The sequence below is a fragment of the Aethalodelphis obliquidens genome, unplaced genomic scaffold, assembly GCF_003676395.1.
Source record: "Aethalodelphis obliquidens isolate GAN/ISIS:26980383/991018 unplaced genomic scaffold, ASM367639v1 scaffold5, whole genome shotgun sequence".
Classification (NCBI taxonomy): domain Eukaryota; kingdom Metazoa; phylum Chordata; class Mammalia; order Artiodactyla; family Delphinidae; genus Aethalodelphis; species Aethalodelphis obliquidens.
In genome coordinates this window covers 16,210,522-16,230,303 of record NW_020837949.1, presented here as the reverse complement: position 1 = coordinate 16,230,303, position 19,782 = coordinate 16,210,522, and positions in this window count along the sequence as shown.

The window sequence follows — 19,782 nt, the reverse complement described above, 5'->3', positions numbered from 1 at the left end:
TCAGCTGAAGGTTTAATTTATGGCTATTCCCTTTCTGTCCTTTTCTTTGAGTGGGTATTGCAACATTTTAAGTTCTCAATATTGTCTTTCTTATTTTTTTTTCTATATGCACATTCCACTTTAAAGTTTATCTTTTCCTCACCTTTTTCCCTTTTATTTATCTATCCACTTTCTCCTTAGCGTTTCATTTTTTAAAATTTTCCTCACTTTTAATATTATAGCATGTAATGTACCTGTGTTTTTATAAACAACCACTGAAAATGCTATTTACTATATTATTATATTTATTATATTGTGTAAGGATCTTCATCTAAAGACACAAAAGGTAAGTTCCTATTGCAATTCAAGATTAAGAGAAATTAACATTTCATTGTATTTTCCCTCCCGCCGCAAACAGTAAATGCGTGCATATATGTGTGTAGTTACTTTAGCTCTCAGAAAGCTGAAGTTGAGAGCCATGTTTTGATTTCCATTTTAGAAGTTTTCTTTATTACAGATTTCCTATGTATCACTTATGCCTCCTTTTTCATGACTCCTATTCCTTTGACCCTGTTATTGATGGCTCTATAATATGTCTTTAGTTTATTTATTTATTTATTTATTGACTTTGCCCTGTGGGCTCTTTTTTAAAATTTTTATTTTATTTTATTTTACTTTATTTTTAACATCTTTGATTGGAGTATTATTGCTTTAAAATGGTGCATTAGTTTCTGCTTTATAACAAAGTGAATCAGCTACATATACATATATCCCCATATCTCTTCCCTCTTCTGTGTCCCTCCCACCCTCCCTATCCCACCCCTCTAGGGGGACACAAAGCACCCAGCTGATCGCCCTGTGCTATGCAGCTGCTTCTGACTACCTATATATTTTACCTTTGGTAGTGTATATATGTTCATGCCACTCTCTCACTTCGTCCCAGCTTACCCTTCCCCCTCCCCGTGTCCTCAACGCCATTCTCTACGTCTGCATCTTTATTCCTGTCCTACCCCTAGGTTCCTCATAATCATTTTTTATTTATTTTTACATTCCATGTATATGTGTTAGCATATGGTATATGTTTTTCTCTTTCTGACTTACTTCATTCTGTATGACAGACTCTAGGTCCATCCACCTCACTACAAATAACTCAGTTTCATTTCCTTTTATGGCTGAGTAATATTCCATTGTATAAATGTGCTACATCTTCTTTATCCATTCATCTGTCAGTAGACACTTAGGTAGCTTCCATGTCCTGGCTATTGTAAATAGTGCTGCAATGAACATTGTGGTACATGACTCTTTTTGAATTATGGTTTTCTCAGGGTATATGCCCAGTAGTGGGATTGCTGGGTCGTATGGTAGTTCTATTTTTAGTTTTTTAAGGAACCTCCATACTGTTCTCCGTAGTGGCTGTATCACTTTACATTGCCATCAACAGTGCAAGAGGGTTCCCTTTTCTCCATACCCTCTCCAGCATTTACTGTTTGTAGATTTTTTGATGATGGCCATTCTGACTGGTGTGAGGTGATACCTCATAGTAGTTTTGATTTGCATTTCTCTAATGATTAGTGATGTTGAGCATCCTTTCATGTGTTTGTTGGCAATATGTATATCTTCTTTGGAGAAATATCTGTTTACGTGTTCTGCCCATTTTTGGATTGGGCTGTTTCTTTTTCTGATACTGAGCTGCATGAGCTGCTTGTATATTTTGGAGATTAATCCTGTGTCAGTTGCTTCATTTGCAAATATTTTCTCCCATTCCAAGGGTTGTCTTTTTGTGTTGTTTATGGTTTCCTTTGCTGTGCAAAAGCTTTGAAGTTTCATTAGGTCCCATTTTTTAATTTTCGGTTTTATTTCCATTTCTCTAGGAGCTGGGTCAAAAAGGATCTTGCTGTGATTTATGTCATAGAGTGTTCTGCCTATGTTTTCCTCTAAGAGTTTGATAGTGTCTGGCCTTATATTTAGGTCTTTAATCCATTTTGACTTTATTTTTGTGTATGGTGTTAGGGAGTGTTCTAATTTCATTCTTTTACATGTAGCCGTCCAGTTTTCCCAACACCACTTATTGAAGAGGCTGTCTTTTCTCCATTGTATACCCTTGCCTCCTTTATCAAAGATAAGGTGACCATATGTGCATGGGTTTATCTCTGGACTTTCTATCCTGTTCCATTGACCTATATTTCTGTTTTTGTGCTAGTACCATACTCTCTTAATTACTGTAGCTTTGTAGTATACTCAGAAGACCAGGAGCCTGATTCCTCCCGCTCCGTTTTTCTTTCTCAAGATAGGTTTGGCTATTCGGGGTCTTTTGTGTTTCCACACAAATTGTGAAATTTTTTGTTCTAGTTCTGTGAAAAATGCCATTGGTAGTTTGATAGGGATTGCATTGAATCTGTAGATTGCTTTGGGTAGTAGAGTCATTTTCACAATGTTGATTCTTCCAATCCAAGAACATAGTGTGTATATCTCCATCTCTTTGTATCATCTTTAATTTCTTTCATCAGTGTCTTATACTTTTCTGCATACAGGTCTTTTGTCTCCCTAGGTAGGTTTATTCCTAGGTATTTCATTCTTTTTGTTGCAGTGGTGAAAAGGAGTGTCTCCTTAATTTCTCTTTCAGATTTTTCATCATTAGTGTATAGGAATGCAAGAGATTTCTGTGTATTAATTTTGTATCCTACTACTTTACCAAATTCATTGATTAGCTCTAGTAGTTTTCTGGTAGCATCTTTAGGGTTCTCTCTGTATAGTATCATGTCATCTGCAAACAGTGACAGCTTTAGCTCTTCTTTTCCGATTTGGATTCCTTTTATTTCTTTTTCTTCTCTGATCACTGTGGCTAAAACTTCCAAAACTACATCAAATAATAGTGGTGAGAGTGGGCAACCTTGTCTTGTTCCTGATCTTAGAGGAAATGGTTTCAGTTTTTCACCATTGAGAACAATGTTGGCACTGGGTTTGTCATATGTGGCCTTTATTATGCTGAGGAAGGTTCCCGTATGCCTAATTCCTGCAGAGTTTTTATCATAAATGGGTGTTGAATTTTGTCAAAAGCTTTTTCTGCATCTATTGAGATGGTCATATGGTTTTTCTCCTTCAATTTGTTAATATGGTGTATCACATTGATTGATTTGCGTATATTGATGAATCCTTGCATCTCTGGGATAAACCCCACTTGATCATGGTGTATGATCCTTTTAATGTGCTGCTGGATTCTGTTTGCTAGTATTTTGTTGAGGAGTTTTGCATCTATGTTAATCAGTGATATTGGCAGATAGTTTTCTTTCTTTTTGACATCTTTGCCTGGTTTTGTTATCAGGGTGATGGTGGCCCCATAGAATGAGTTTGGGAGTGTTCCTCCCTCTGCTATATTTTGGAAGAGTTTGAGAAGGATAGGTGTTAGCTCTTCTCTAAATGTTTGGTAGAATTGGCCTGTGAAGCCGTCTGGTCCTGGGCTTTTGTTTGTTGGAAGATTTTTAAGCACATTTTCAATTTCAGTGTTTGTGTTTGCTCTGTTTATATTTTCTACTTCTTCCTGGTTCAGTCTGGAAAGGTGGTGCTTTCCTAAGAATTTGTCCATTTCTTCCAGATTGTCCATTTTATTGGCATATAGTTGCTTGTAGTAGTCTCTCACTATCTTTTGTATTTCTGCAGTGTCTGTTGTTACTTCGCCTTTTTCATTTCTAATTCTATTGATTTGAGTCCTCTCCCTTTTTTTCTTGATGAGTCTGCCTAATGTTTATCAGTTTTGTTTACCTTCTCAATGAACCAGCTTTTAGTTTTATTGATCTTTGCTATTGTTTCCTTCATTTCTTTTTCATTTATTTCTGATCTGATCTTTATGATTTCTTTCCTTCTGCTAACTTTGGGGTTTTTTTTGTTCCTCTCTATATCTGATTGCTTTAGGTGTAAGGTTAGTTTGTTTATTTGAGACTTTTCTTGTTTCTTGAGGTAGGATTGTATTGCTGTAAACTTCACTCTTAGAACTTCTTTTGCTGCATCCCATAGATTTTGGCTCGTTGTGTTTTCACTGTCGTTTGTTTCTAGGTATTTTTTGATTTCCTCTTTGATTTATTCAGTGGTCTCTCAGTTACTAACTAGTGTATTGTTTAGCCTCCATTTGGTTTGTACTTTTACAGATCTTTTCCTGTAATTAATATCTAGTCTCATAGTGTTGTGGTTGGAAAACATACTTGATACGATTTCAATTTTCTTAAATTTACCAAGGCTTCATTTGTGAATCTTCTTGGTAGATTTCATTGGTACCAAGAAAATTCATTGGTAGAAGATTTCATTGGTAGAAGAAAATTTCCTTTTCTTCATTTACCAAGGCTTCATTCATGATCTCCCCTGAAGAATGTTCCAGGAGCACTTGAGAAGAAAGTGTATTCTGTTGTTTTTGGATGGAATGTGCTATAAATACCAGTTAGTCCATCTTGTTTAATGTGTAAATGAAAGCTTGTATTTCCTTATTTATTTTCATTTTGGATGATCTGTCCATTGGTGAAAGTGGGGTGTTAAAGTCCCCTACTATGATTGTGTTACTGTCGATTTCCCCTTTTATGGCTGTTAGCATTTGCCTTATGTATTGAGGTGCTCCTATATTGGGTGCATAAATATTTACAATTGTTATATCTTCTTCTTGGATTGATCCCTTGATCACTATGTAGTGTTCTTCTTGTCTCTTTTAATAGTCTTTATTTTAAAGTCTGTTTTGTCTGATATGAGAATTACTACTACAACTTTCTTTTGATGTCCATTTGCATGGAATACCTTTTTCCATCCCCTCACTTTCCGTCTGTATGTGCCCCTAGGTTTGACGTGGATCTCTTGTAGACCACATATATACGGGTCTTGTTTTGTAACCATTCTATGTCTTTTGGTTGGAGCATTTAATCCATTTACATTTAAGGTTATTATTGATATGTATGTTCCTATTACCATTTTCTTAATTGTTTTGTGTTTGTTATTTTAGGTGTTTTCCTTCTCTTGTGTTTCCTGCCTAGAAAAATTCCTTAGGCATTTGTTGTAAAGGTGGCTTGGTGGTGCTAAATTCTCTTAGCTTTTGCTTGTCTGTAAAGATTTTAATTTCTCTGTCGAATCTGAATGAGATCCTTGCTGGGATAGAGTAATCTTGGTTGTAGGTTTTTCCCTTTCATCACTTTAAATATGTCCTGCCAGTCCCTTCTGGCTTGCAGAGTTTCTGCTGAAAGATCAGCTGTTAACCTTATGGGGATTCTCTTGTATGTTATTTGTTGTTTTTCCCTTGCTGCTTTTAATATTTTTTCTTTGTATTTAATTTTTGATAGTTTGATTAATATGTGTCTTGGCGTGTTTCTCCTTGGATTTATCCTGTATGGGACTCTCTCTGCTTCCTGGACTTGACTATTTCCTTTCCCATATTAGGGAAGTTTTCAACTATAATCTCTTCAAATATTTTCTCAGGCCCTTTCTTTTTCTCTTCTTCTTCTGGGACCCCTATAATTTGAATGTTGGTGCATTTAATGTTATTCCAGTGGTCTCTGAGACTGTCCTCAATTCTTTTCATTCCTTTTTCTTTATTCTGCTGTGTGGTAGTTATTTCCACTATTTTATCTTCCAGGTCACTTATCTGTTTTTCTGCCTCAGTTATTCTGCTATTGATTCCTTCTAGAGAGTTTTTAATTTCATTTATTGTGTTGTTCTCGTTTGTTTGTTTGCTCTTTAGTTCTTCTAGGTCCTTGTAAAAGGTTTTTTGTATTTTCTCCATCATCTTTAGTATCATTACTCTGAATTCTGTTTCAGGTAGACTGCCTATTTCCTCTTCATTTGTTTGGTCTGGTGGGTTGTTACTTTGCTCCTTCATGTGCTGTGTGTTTCTCTGTCTTCTCATTTTGCCTAACTTACTGGGTTTGCGGTCTCCTTTTCGCAGGCTGCAAGTTCGTAGTTCCAGTTGTTTTTGGTGTCTGCCCCCAGTGGCTAAGATTGGTTCAGTGGGTTGTGTAGGCTTCCTGTTTGAGGGGCCTGTTTGAGGGGCCTGTCTGTGTTCTGGTGGATGAGCCTGGATCTTGTCTTTCTGGTGGGCAGGACCGCATCCAGTGTGTGTTTTGGGGTGTCTTTGGACTTATTATGATTTTAGGCAGCCTCTCTGCTAATGGGTGGGGTTGTGCTCCTGTCTTGCTAGTTGTTTGGCATGGCGTGTCCAGCTCTGGAGCTTATTGGTCGTTGAGTGGAGCTGGGTCTTAGCATTGAGATGGAGTTCTCTGGAAGAGCTTTCGCCGTTTGATATTATATGGAGCTGGGAGGTCTCTGGTGGACCAATGTCCTGAACTCGGCTCTCCCACCTCAGAGACCCAGGCCTGAAACGCGGCCAGAGCACCAAGACCCTGTCAGCCACTCTGCTCAGAACAAAAGGGAGAAAGCAAGCAAGGAAGGAAGGAAGGGAGGGAGGGAGGGAGGGAAAGAAGGAAGGAAAAGAATGAAGGAAAGAAAGATTAAAATAAAATAAAGTTACTAAAATAAAAAATAAAAAAATAATTATTAAAAATTAAAAAAATTAAAATGTAATTTAAAAAAAGAAAGAAAGACTGAAGAGAGACACCAAGCCAGAAAACAAATCCACCAATGATAACAAGTGCTAAAAACAATACTAAAAAAATAATAATAATAAGACAGAGAGAACCCTAGGACAAATGGTAAAAGCAAAGCTATACAGACAAAAGCACACAAAGAAGCATACAGATGCACACTCACAAAAGGAGAAAAAGGAAAAAATATATATATCATTGCTCCCAAACTCCACCGCCTCAATTTTGGGATGATTCGTTGTCTATTCAGGTATTCCACAATGTAGGGTACATCAAGTTGACTGTGGAGATTGAATCCGCTGCTCCTGAGGCTGCTGGAAGAGATTTCCCTTTCTCTTCTTTGTTCTCACAGCTCCCAGGGCTCAGCTTTGGATTTGGCCCCGCCTCTGCATGTAGGTCGCTGGAGGGCGTCTTTTCTTCGCTCAGACAGGATGGGGTTAAAGGAGCCGCTGATTCAGGGGCTCTGGCTCACTCAGGCTGGGGGGAGGGAGGGGTACGGATGCAGGGCGAGCCTGCGGCGGCAGAGGCCATCGTGACGTTGCACCAGCCTGAGGCGCGCCGTGCGTTCTCCCGAGGAAGTTGTCCCTGGTTCACGGGACCCTGGCAGTGGCGGCCTGCACAGGCTTTCGGGAGGGGAGGTGGGGATAGTGACCTGCGCTCGCACACAGGCTTCTTGGTGGCGGCAGCAGCAGCCTTAGCGTCTCATGCCCGTCTCTGGTGTCCGCGCTGATAGCCGGGGCTCGCGCCTGTCTCTGAGCTGGTTTAGGTGGTGCTCTGAATCCCCTCTCCTCGCGCACGCGAAACAAGGGTCTCTTGCCTCTTCGGCAGCTCCAGAGATTTTCCAGACTCCTTCCCGGCTAGCCGTGGAGCACTAGCCCCTTTCAGGCTGTGTTCACGCCGCCAACCCCAGTCCTCTCCCTGGGATCCGACCTCCAAAACCCGAGCCTCAGCTCCCAAACCCCGCCCGCCCCAGGGGGTGAGCAGACAAGCCTCTCAGGCTGGTGAGTGCCGGTCCGCACCGATCCTCTGTGCGGGAATCTCTCCGCTTTGGCCTCTGTACCCCTGTGACTGCGCTCCCCTCCGTGGCTCCGAAGCTTCCCCCCTTCGCCACCCGTAGTCTCCACCCGCGAAGGGCTTCTATTGTGTGGAAACCTTTCCTCCACGGCTCCCTCCCACTGGTGCAGGTTCCGTCCCTATTCTTTTGTCTCTGTTTATTCTTTTTTTCTTTTGCCCTACCCAGGTACGTGGGGAGTTTCTTACCTTTTGGAAGGTCTGAGGTCTTCTGCCAGCGTTCAGGAGGTGTTCTGTAGGAGCTGTTCCACATTTAGACGTATTTCTGATGTATTTGTGGGGAGGAAGGTGATCTCCGCGTCTTACTCTTCCGCCATCTTGAACGTCTCTCCTGCCTTTATTATAAAACCTCACAACGTCCTTTTCATAACACAGTGTATTACGAATTTTAAAAGAGTACACGATAACTTCTACATACAAGTATATCACATTCACTGTTTTTAACTTTCCTCATTTTTCTTTGCTTCCTTTTGTACTTTTTTAGGTTTGTCCACTTATTATCTGCTTGTCTTCCTCTTTTCTTACATCACTTTTTCCTGACTTGAGTGTTAAACTCTTCTCTCTGTTCAACATTAGTCATCAGATTCCTAATTTCCTTATCTTTTCCTATGAACTGATATGGAGAAATAATGTGTGAATAATCAACTTTATGTATCTCTTCACCTCCTATGGGTTCATAATAATGTGAGAACATACTACTTCTTAACCCATTGAAAGGAGAGGCTGTCTGCTGGCTGTCCACAGTCTCAGAGTTATAAAGGGGTCCTGGGAGATGAGTTGGTTGTGTCCTCTATGGTTCCACTCTGCATTACCAAATCCTCAGAGCTATTTTGCACAGTTTACCACCTTTCACAAGGCGAGAGTGAGGTAAACAAGCATGGGTGGTAGATTGCTGATAGCTTACACCATAGCTAAAGTACAGTCTTAAGCATAAATTCCAATTGTGGATCAATGTCACCATCTTCCTAGAAAATACAGGAAGAGCCTAGGAAAAGCTGTGATACAGGATTTAAATTTTTTTTTTCCATCTCATTTTCCCATTTAGAACCTTTCTCCCTTCATAATAGCTAAGTTAGCCAGTAAGATCAGGGTTGTTAGCCTTAGGGAGTAGGTGAGATCCAGCCTAAAAGAGGCAAGTGGAGTCATATTGGATATGGACATTTTGGTTTCTTCTCCCGGAGTCTTAAACATGTGCATAATCTACCTAGTGGATAACCCATCATAGAAAAGAGGCAATCAACTTGAAAATTCACTAGAAGGGAGCATATAACATACAAGGCCTTTGTTTTAGAGCAACTATGATTTATGCTGAGAAAGTAGAAGAGAAAGCTTTTAAGAAATGGGGGAAATGAATGAAGGAAACAAGAAACAGAAAGATCCAACATGTGCTTGGGGAATAAAGTGCCTTGTCTTTCCAATCAAATTATAAACCACTGAAGCTGGGCACTGTTCACATTAAAACTTTATGTCCTTCAGTTTCTTGGAAGAGTTTATGAATTAAATTACTAACAGCTCAGGAGAGACAGAAAGTTGAAATTCACTACTTCAGCTCATGCATTATGCCCTCTATGTAACATATGGTTATTTGATACAATTTTGACCTAAAAATTACTAGCTACTAATTTCTTCATTGTTTCATTCTTTTGAATAGTAAAAAGCAATAAAATGTTTGGTTATTAAATTTTAATATTATACTGAAATTCTAAGATTTATATACTACTTTTTAGAATTTATACCCCATGTTCATCCATCTCACTGCTGTTATCTTTAAACTTTCATGTTCATAAAGTGGAGTTTGTAATCATGGGATGAATATCTTCCCCTGAAGTGAGTTTTGACGTTGTCAGCAAGAAGGTTGATTCTGAAGGCTGGTGTTATAGAGAAATTTCCAGCAGTCCAGTGATATATCTTTCTGTGGGAACTTCATGACCCTGTCCTTCATTCCTCGTCAGTAGGAAACTGACAGTTTAAATCAGATACCATGGGAAAGTTATCTTAGCAACACTCACAGCCCACTTCATTGCTGCTGCTTCTTCAGGTATGGGTAGTTTTCATTGGTGGTAGTTCCTCTTAGGGAGAGCCACACACTGAGGTCCCCTAATGTCATTGCATAATTAGATATGAATATGAGAAAATCATGCTTAATGGTTTCTTACAAAATGGAAATCTGGGTGTATCTAGAGAAATAGCTGTTACTAATGGTCCAAATACTTTTCCCAGGCAATGAACATTTATAACTTTTGTGCAGCTAGCTATTTCTGAAGTGCAATGTGGCAGAAAGAAGTTGGCCATTTCCTCTATATTATGCTGAATGGATAACCTTTTGAAGATCCCTAGGACATGTCATAACATTTTATTTTGCCTGTTCTCAGTTCAAAGCACTGTATAAGATCAATCATTTGTCCAGCATTACTGGGGGAAAAAGTTGTTTCTGTAGGTGAATTTCCAAACAATGGGAGTATACTCCTTTAAATTTAAAATTTTGAAATAGGATCATTATAGGAACAAGATGCTTTTATTAAAACTTTCAATTGGGTAGAAATACTTCTTTAAATGTTATACATTCCCCTTTATCTTAAGGGTCTAATGAACATGGTTTATCTAAATTAAAAATCATTATTAGAAAGACCAGTTAGTATTAATAGATTATTTCAAGTCTCACATTCATATCCGAAATGAAGTTATTGTGCTCTTTCTAACTTGCAAATCCCATCAAGTCATCCTCTTGCATAGAATCATTCAATAATCTCCATTACCTGTAGGATAAGTCCATTTTCTAATAAGGTCTTCAAAATTTTGTATCTTCTTACCAGTCCAGTTTGTTCTCTCTCTCTCTCCTCACCCATAAATTCTGTAACCCTATGAAACAATGTACAGTTTCCCCAGTGGACCACAGGGTTGCCATTGATGCTCCACTTTTTCAGAAAGCCCTGTCTCTCCATTTCTACCTGGTGATCACTCAACTGTCATGATTCTGTTTTGTTTCACCTCCTGGACTAAGCTTTTCCTGGCCCTTTGCCCTCTTCCACTCATTACTTTGGCCCTTTCAGCCCTAGTGTGTCCTACATATACTTCAGTCATGGAAGTCGTCAATCTTTGGGTTGCTTATTTGTCTGGCTGTTTAACTCCTGGTGACTTATTCATCTTTTTTGTATTCCTCAGTGTTCCTCAGTAACTGGGTTTCCTAATACTTCATACATGCTTATAGGATCAGTGAAAGCAATGCAGTGAGCTCCCAGGGAATTCAGAGACATGTGGGGCTCCTTGCCCATAACTGAATAACCCCATCTATTCTGATAGTTGTGTATTCTGTGACTGATTTTTAATGGGTTTTTTCATCTTTTCCCATTTTATCAGGTCCTCGTCAGTTCTTGCTGCTGTCAATGTATACCCTAAGCTAAGTAATTGTGTACCCTTATCTAAGATACTGAAGCCTTCTGCACCTCAGTTTCTTCTTTTTATAGTTATTAGTAAAATAAATTGGGGGAGCAAACAAAGTGATTAATTAGTTGACCACCAATGTTTGCAAGTGAATCAGACTTTGGACTTAAATGAGATTTCACATCCATTTGCGGAACTTGAGAATATAGTGCATTCATAATCTCTATGGTAAGTGGAGCTCATCATCTCCACAATGTAAATCCGTACTGACCACATCTGCGAGGCTCTACATGACACTTCAAAACTTCAGCTTCGAACTTTTCTGGAGTAGATGCTGCTCCCCAGGAGCTGTTGCCCTGTTGCCTTTTGCCCTTACATAGACTAGGATACACTCCCATCATACCCTAAACCCTGAGCATGTGTAAACTACATTTGCATATTAATCATTTGGGAAAAAAATTATAGTCACTTTAAATCCACCACACTGTAGATCCCTGTCATTGTTTCTCAAAGCCCAAGCTGGAGTACCCTTTCCTGACTCAGCTTTCCCTGTGCCCTCAAGCTCATGGCACTTGGTGTTTCCTCTTCGCAGACACAAACGTGTCGTCTACTCATGTTTGCCAAAACTTTCCACCATCTCCTCCACACTTCTCTTTTCTGTCATGGACAAATTTCCTTCTGCACAGCTTCTTCCCTGAAAACCTCCTGATCTTAACTGACATCTTACCTACCAATCCCAGGTTATCCTGTCTCCTTCAATGATGCTTCCACACCTGGTTCACAGTCTTCATCTCCACTTCAAGTCTTCCTGACATCCTGGGTGGCTTTCATGTCCGTCCATCTACTAACAGTCTCTCAGTCCCTTCTCCTCATTGTCTCTAATGAGGTTTGCCTTCGCCCATCTCATTTACCCAAACCCAGAAGACTGTCATCATCTGAAACTGCGCCATGACCACTTTAAATTCTGAATTCAAACATTCCACTTTCTTTCTACAACTTCTTATCCTTAGAGCTCTCTTATTCCAGTTACATGCACTCCTCAGTATTGTAAGGACCTTCAAAAACATTGCCCCTCTAACTTAGCCATATTGTCAGCTTCCTTCTCCCTTCAGTGGCTTAAATCCACAACCCATCACTTCAATACTCTGTTATTACTTCAAATCACTTTCCCCACTGCCTCCTAGACTAGGACACACTCCCATCATACCCTAAACATTCTCCCATTCAGAAAATTCCTTTTTCTGGTAAAAGGAAGTCTGCCTTGTCTGATCCTATATTTTGCCCTCCAGGTTGTGTCTTGGAAATGTCCCCTCCATGAATATTGGGGCCACTAAAAGCCATGACCTCTAGCCTCCACTGGGCCCTCAGAGATGCTCACAGGTCTTGTTTCCAGATCAGCGCTATCTGTTCTATACTCTCCTAAACTTCATTTACTCAGGCAGCAACTTTGATGTCTCTGCTTTCTTTGCTGCAGCACATCTCATCCATCAGAAATCCTATGATTTCTGCCTCACAAACAATTTTCTCAAATCTGTCTGCATGTGGCAAGGCCACTGCCTTAGTTCAGTGCCACATCATATTTCCTCTTGATTATTGTAAGAACATTTTTTTAACCAGGCTACCTATCTGACCCTGCTCTTCTTCACATGCTAGTTGGTGTGACCACTTGACAATGCAAATCTGTCCACTGGTTTAAAGATGTTCTCCTTGTACTTCTTAGTAAAAAGCCAAAGCTTCTTTATGTAACATTCAGTATCCTGTGGGATCTTCTGCCATGGCTTACTATCCCAGTTTATGTCTTTCCACCCTCTCTCCATCTACACACTCTCCATGTACAGTTCCTTCATATTCCTGCCCTCCCTGGACTCTACGGCCATCATGATCTGGACTCTCTCTGTATCCTGCCTACCCCCACCCCCACCCCTGTTACTCCTTCTGACAGGTTTGGGTAATGGCAATTTATCTTTCAATTGTTGATTTTGATGTCATTCCTCTGGGATGCAATCCTTGAATCCCTCTTCAGCAACTGAGAGCAATTAGAATTCTACTGGCACTCCATTCTCATTAGCAAAGGCCCTGTATGTTGAGTTGTTTCTTCTTTCCTTACATTTATGCTGAGGTTTATAGCTTGACAGAAGACCGTTTGGGGATTGTTTGTTTGTTTGTTTGATTTTTAGAAAAAAATACACTTTAAAAAGGGATGAGAGAAAGTGATTTCTCAAATACTTGCCAAATCCTCTGAACCTCAACTTACTTATCTGTTGAATGGAGATTATAATAGGATGTGTGCAGAAGGAGAATTGTATGACCAAGTGACTAATGTCATATATTAAATGCCTGGAAAATATTAACGCTTAAATAAATTTTAATCACAATGTCATTTTGTAAATTTAGTAGAGGAGAGGGTTTTTAGGTCATTGTTGCAAATCTGATCCAGATTTTATGTAAGATGTTTCCTTTAAGTGATCTACCCACCCATCTGGCAACCACAGGGAAAATAACTGATGCTTCTGACAAAAACAGAGGTCATAAATGATTAAAAAAGACACTCAAGCAAGTTACCATTTTTTTCTACCGTGAGCAGTAAAGATGTGAAATATCCAGGCCAGAATTTGAGTTATTGTGATCACAATGGTCATGACATAGGCCGTAAGCTCTTCACCCGGTCTCAAGCATGTGCTCCTCGCTATGTCTACACAAACTGATTGGATGAGTCAGGGGTGAAAATACCTCGTCAGTCAAGCAATTGATGAGTTGTTTCAATCTAATCTGTTGTTTACCTTCTTTTAGCCAAAGTTAGGCACTGAGGGATGAGTGACTTCTTAGAAAGAACTGGTCATGAATACAGACTCAACACAAAGAGATTTGCATTGCATTAATGAACCCCCAGAGCTACATGGTACAACCTATGTGCCAGTATCTCAATGAGCACGTGCATATACCATGTATCCTAATGATATTTTCACTAGTGTTGCAGATGGCTGTCTAATGTTTTTACTAAAAAATGCTTTCAGAGTTTAAGAAACAAAATAAAAGGAATTGCTTTTTTTTTTTTTTTTTTTGGTATTCTCATCTCCTGCCAATAAGTAGGTTACAAGTAATTTCCCACCTGGTAACCTGAATACAAGGTTCCTAAGGGAAAACTGTGTGGGTGTGTGGTGTGTATACACATTATTTCTAAGATCTTTTAGAATTCTGCCCCATTGATACTCTGGGAAAAGTCTAGGTTGGCAATTACTTTACACGTTGGGATAAGTTATAACATCATAGATTTATTAATGGAATAAACCCAAACATTTATGTCGGCGGACTCCCTACATGATGTGGAAGTCCCCTCAGCCACCTCTGACCTGGTCACTCACGCCATGCTTGACGCTTCCAATGCAGTTTCACTTCTACCCATGTTCTGCTCCAGACAACTCTAATTGTCATGAAGCTTCTTTTTATGGAAAGCCGATTTTTTTTCATAGATTCCATCTTTCTGCTGTGGTTCCACCTTCTGGAGTAACACAGAGTATTTGAGAAAAAGTATTAATATTTCACTTATTCTTCTCCAAAACCAGCTTCTGTAATTGCACCAATTCTGTCACAGTTTTATAATCACTTGTTCACTCATCCATTCAGCCACCGTTGATCAAGCTTTTATTAAATATAGGGTATTGTGCATGAAACTATAAGGGATATAAAGATACATAAGACGTGTAACTAATACACAGCTATTTGTTAATGTTCATCTTAAAATGTGGTGGGCTATATGCAACATAAGTCTCCAGAAGTAAGTGTTCTGAAGAATGAAGACTACAATGAGACCACTATTTCTCATGATCTGAACTCCATACTTTTTTTTTTTTTTTTTTTTTGGTGGTATGCGGGCCTCTCACTGTTGTGGCCTCTCCTGTTGTGGAGCACAGGCTCCGGACGCGCAGGCTCAGCGGCCATGGCTCATGGGCCCAGCCGCTCCGCGGCATGTGGGATCCTCCCAGACCGGGGCACGAACCCGTGTCCCCTGCATTGGCAGGCGGACTCTCAACCACTGCGTCACCAGGGAAGCCCTGAACTCCATACTTTTATTAATGCAGTCTGTGTTTGTGTTGGCCTTGTCATAGCTGTGTTGTATTGGGTTTCTGGTCAAATAAAAACTCAAGTCTCTATCTCAGTTAGCTGAGCTAGGTGCTATTTATAAATTATGTCTAACTCCTCAGGTGTTACTAGCGCCATGTTACATAGAGGAATTTAAGACTCAGTAAAGTTATATATCAGTGCTCAAGGTCACAGACCAATTAAGTGATGAGTAAATGAAGTTTAACTTCCCAGTGAGTATATTAATTAATGACTCTTATTTTTCTCCCCAAAAGTGGAACAATCTGAAAGCATAAACAGCTTCAAAAAAGTTAAAAGTTAGTAGATCCATGTTAGGAAATAGGAGTGTTTTGAGATATAGTCTTTTATGATTCTTCAAAATCTCCTAAGTATGGCAGGATTCCTCCATCGACTGGGTGTTAGGAAGCTAATCATTGGCATTTCCTGTAGCTGCAAAAATATTCAGCGCTTTTTATCTAAGGCAGCTCTTGCTTCACTTGCAGGACTCCTTGTCTTTGGCTCATTGCATCCTCTTTTCCTCTCTTGATTACATGCCTGACATTGAATATTTCCTTATCGTGACTTAAAACCTTTTCTGACTTCCTCCATACTGCTGCTTGCCAGATGTGGTTACACCTTCTATTCACCTCTTGGGAGGAAATTGTCTACAATTTTTAAATTCCGATTCTAGGCTTTGATCTGGTTCTTCTAGCCCCTACTTACAATTCAACTCTAATTTATTCAATGCATATTTTTTTTCACATCTTTATTGGAGTATAATTGCTTTACAACGTTGTGTTAGTTTCTGCTGTACAACAAAGTGAATCAGCTATATGTATACATATATCCCCATATCCCCTCCCTCTTGAGCCTCCCTCCCACCCTCCCTATCCCATCCCTCTAAGTCATCACAAAGCATCGTGTTCAACGCGTGTTTTTGAGCACCTACCAAGTGTCAGGCAGGAATAGACCTCTGCTCATGGACAGGTAAAGTCATATATATTTTGGTGCCAGTATCTGAGATGGGGTGCTGTGCAGTAGCTTTCCCAGTGTGAAAATTCATGCTTTCTATCCCATCACATAAATCTATCTTTATAACTGTCAGATCTTGGACTTTACACATTTGAGTTTTTCTAACTAGATGTTAAGGTAAATAAGGAGCCCCATTATTCCAAGTCTCTTAACTGAGACAGTGAAGTTCAAATTGCTTATGAAAGTTGTAACATGAAACATTTCAAAGGAAGTGATGGGAATGGATGGTATGAAAGAAATTAGCTATTTGTGGGAAAGAATTGAGTCCCAGGAGTCTGTTGTACCTGCCTCCATTCCTCTGCAGACTTTAGTTTGTACTCTGCTGAGAGCATCCAGGAACAAGGCAGTTAGAGCGTTTGCAATGCCTCCTGATGGTGTTCCTGCTGCAGCTGTCAGATGTATGGAGACATAATTGATGAAATTCTATTTATACCCAGGGATAAACTTAGAAAACCAAGCCATGCTTCCTAAACTAGCAGGTTTAGTGGATCCCCTTGCCGCTGCAGTCTCGACCATCCAAGTGAAAACAATACGCATTTTCTGTTTGCCTTAAAGTCACTAATTGGTTCACACCTTTGAATATGTTAAGAGTGTAACAGGAGGGCAGCTTCTGATGTCAGAAAGTGTGAGTTCAAATTTTGGCTCACATATTAAGGAATATAATCTTTAATCTCGAGCAAGTTTATCAACTTGAGTAGTTTATCAACTACTTCATTAGTGAAATGAGAATAATGAACAGTGCCCACTTTATGGTGTTGGTAGTGAGGATTAAATAAACCACATTGTATCAAGCTCTTAAAACAGTGACTACATACACAGTAAGCACTCAAAATTAGTTGTTATTTTTATTCTCATTATTATTATTTTACCTCTAATTCAGACAGAGGAATGGGTGGTGCAACAGAAAGTGCTCTGGACCAGGAGCCAAAACACCTGGGTTATAATCTCAGGTGTGCTACTAGCAAACTATGTGACTATATGACCTCGGACAAGTCATTGAACTTCTCCAAGCCTTAGTTTCTTCGTGTGCAAAATGGGTGTATGTGGGGGGAATGTTACAATGTTTTAAATGCTAAGGTTTCTTTTAGAACCAAAAGTGATCATCATCACCATGTGTTGATGGACCCTTAGATAATACAGCTTAAAAAATGAAGACAAATATTATTGAGGAAATTATATTCTTAAAGACTCCTCAGGAAGCATGAAGGCCTTTAGGAAATACTTATGTCAGAATATACAAATTATAGAATAAGTAACGCTGTAATGCCTCACCTATGGACAGCATTTCCAAAGTAATGTTTTCACTGAAGTAACGAACTATTTGAAGTCAGTGTGGAAACAAGATCAATAGAGTTGTGTTTCTCAGGGGAGTCAGGTACACCCTCATTGTCATTTTCATCACTAGTAGAAAATTTAAATACAAGAATAAGAGTGGAAATGCTTAAATTCTGTGTAGAGAATTTCATCATGTCACAGGATCTTACTTTAAGTTGGTTAATCCTAGAAAGTAGGCTCATGATATAGACCCTGAAAATAGAATTATAAATGTTGGGGTATTTCTCCGATATGCTACAGTGCCTGTGGTACAAGGATTCCTATTCATCTAAGTAGAAATCAGGCTTTATGTAATGTACCACAGGTCTTTTCCCAGAAACAAAACTGTTTCTTGTTCTATGGTGTTGGTAGACAGAACCTTATACCACAGAACAGATCAAGAAAGGGAGAAACAAATGTGTGAGAATAAGAAAACATTAGCCAAGGAAGAAGGAAAAGGAGAAAGAAAACATTGCTGTCAGTTGCTATAATTGTTGATAAACTTGGGGTCAAATCCCAGTTTGCTGGCTGTGTGACCTTGAGTAATTTATTTACTCTCTTTGAGCTTTATGGTTCCAAAGAGTAGGTTGAGGATAATAATATCTTTTTTGGATTTTAAAGTCAAGGAAATAATGGAAAGTATCTAGCATAGAGACTGGAAAGTAGTAGATGTTCAATAGCTCGTAGTGGTTATTTTCTGAATGTTGAGGGGGGTTGCACATCCCAAACTATGTTGATCCTGGAGCATGGTCACATGCTTCTTAATTCTTCAAAACATAAGAGGAAACAATGTTCCTAATATTCACACACTTTACTTGTATTCATTGCAAATAATGGAAATGATTGACTGAGTTAGCAGTGCAGCTATTCCAGCTGCTATTTCTTTCTAAATGAGATTATTTAGTAAATATTCTTCAGAGAAGAATTCACTCATGATTTCAAGACGGTATAGCAAAGGAGCTGCAGCTATACCTTTGTTGACAATGTTATATGTTGGGAAGAGCCCGTAACTTTGAATCAGATATTTTGTTTGAATGCCAGCTAGACCACTTATTGGCTTCTGTTTCAGGGGTAAAACATTTAACCTCTGAGAATAAGATTATGTAACTTGAGATGGGAATGGAAACAAGAATAGCACCTATCTCAGAGGGCTTCTTTGAGGATGGAATACAGAGGTATGTGGATATATTTCTTGAGGGAGTAAAGCACTGTAAACACTGATGTTGATTCTCAGCTATGTCTGATCCAGGACCAGAAGGAAAGGAACTCCCCCTCTCCTTAGATTCTGTTGTTTCCTGGTATACAGGATGAGGTGAAGGACACCTCTTTCTTCTTTATGAACTGTTTTTTCTCCTAACACGTGACACCAAATGTTCGTAGGGTTTTTTTGCCACACCAACCAATTCTCCAGCTCTCCAGATACTGAATGGGTGTCCTACAAGTCGAGTCAGTTCTGACACTAACTACCCGGAGTTAGTGTAGACCCCACAGGTTAAGGGCTTAGTCTCACAAGACTTCCTCCCCCTTAAGATGCCAATCTCAAGTCCTGGACCTCCTGTACTTCTGAGCTGGCTATAAATCAGAGTTCCCGTGACCCCCTCCTCAGGTTTAATAATTTGCTATAGTAACTCAGAACTTAGGGAGAGACTTTACCTACTATTACTGGCTTATTATAAAGTATATAATAAAGGATACAAGTGAACAACCAGATGAAGAGGTACATAGGGTGAGGTCAAGAAGGATCCCAAGCACAGAAGCTTCTGTTCCTGTAGAGTTGAAGTAGGCCACCCTCCTAGCATGTGAATGCATTCATCAACCCAGAAGCTCCTCATACTCTGTCGTTTAGAGTTTTTTAAGGACGGTTTCATCACATAGGCATGATTGAATATTAACTCAATTTCCAGTCCCTCTCCTCTCTCTAAACGTTGGGGCTGGGGCTTCTAATTATTTTGTCTTTCTGGGTACCAACCCCCAGCCTGAAGCTATCTAGGCACCCACCAAGAGTTGCCTCTTTGGAACAAAAGATGCTTCTATCACGTATATCACTTGGAAAATCCAAGGTTTTTAGAATTCTTGTGCTAGGAACCAGAACAAAGACCAACACTGTATTTCCTATTATATCACAGTATATCATTTTCCATGATCAATAGAAGTATAGAGCCTTTAGTAATTTTACCTTTTTCCCCTACCAACTTGTTCTGTGGAAGCAGCTTCAAATTTGCTAATTGAATTAAGCCAAACTTGTTAATTTTTTCAGCTTTATTGAGATGAAAATCAAAACCACAGTGAGCTATCACCTCACACCTGTTAGAATGGCTACTGTCAAAAAGACAAGAGATAAATAATTGGTGAGGAT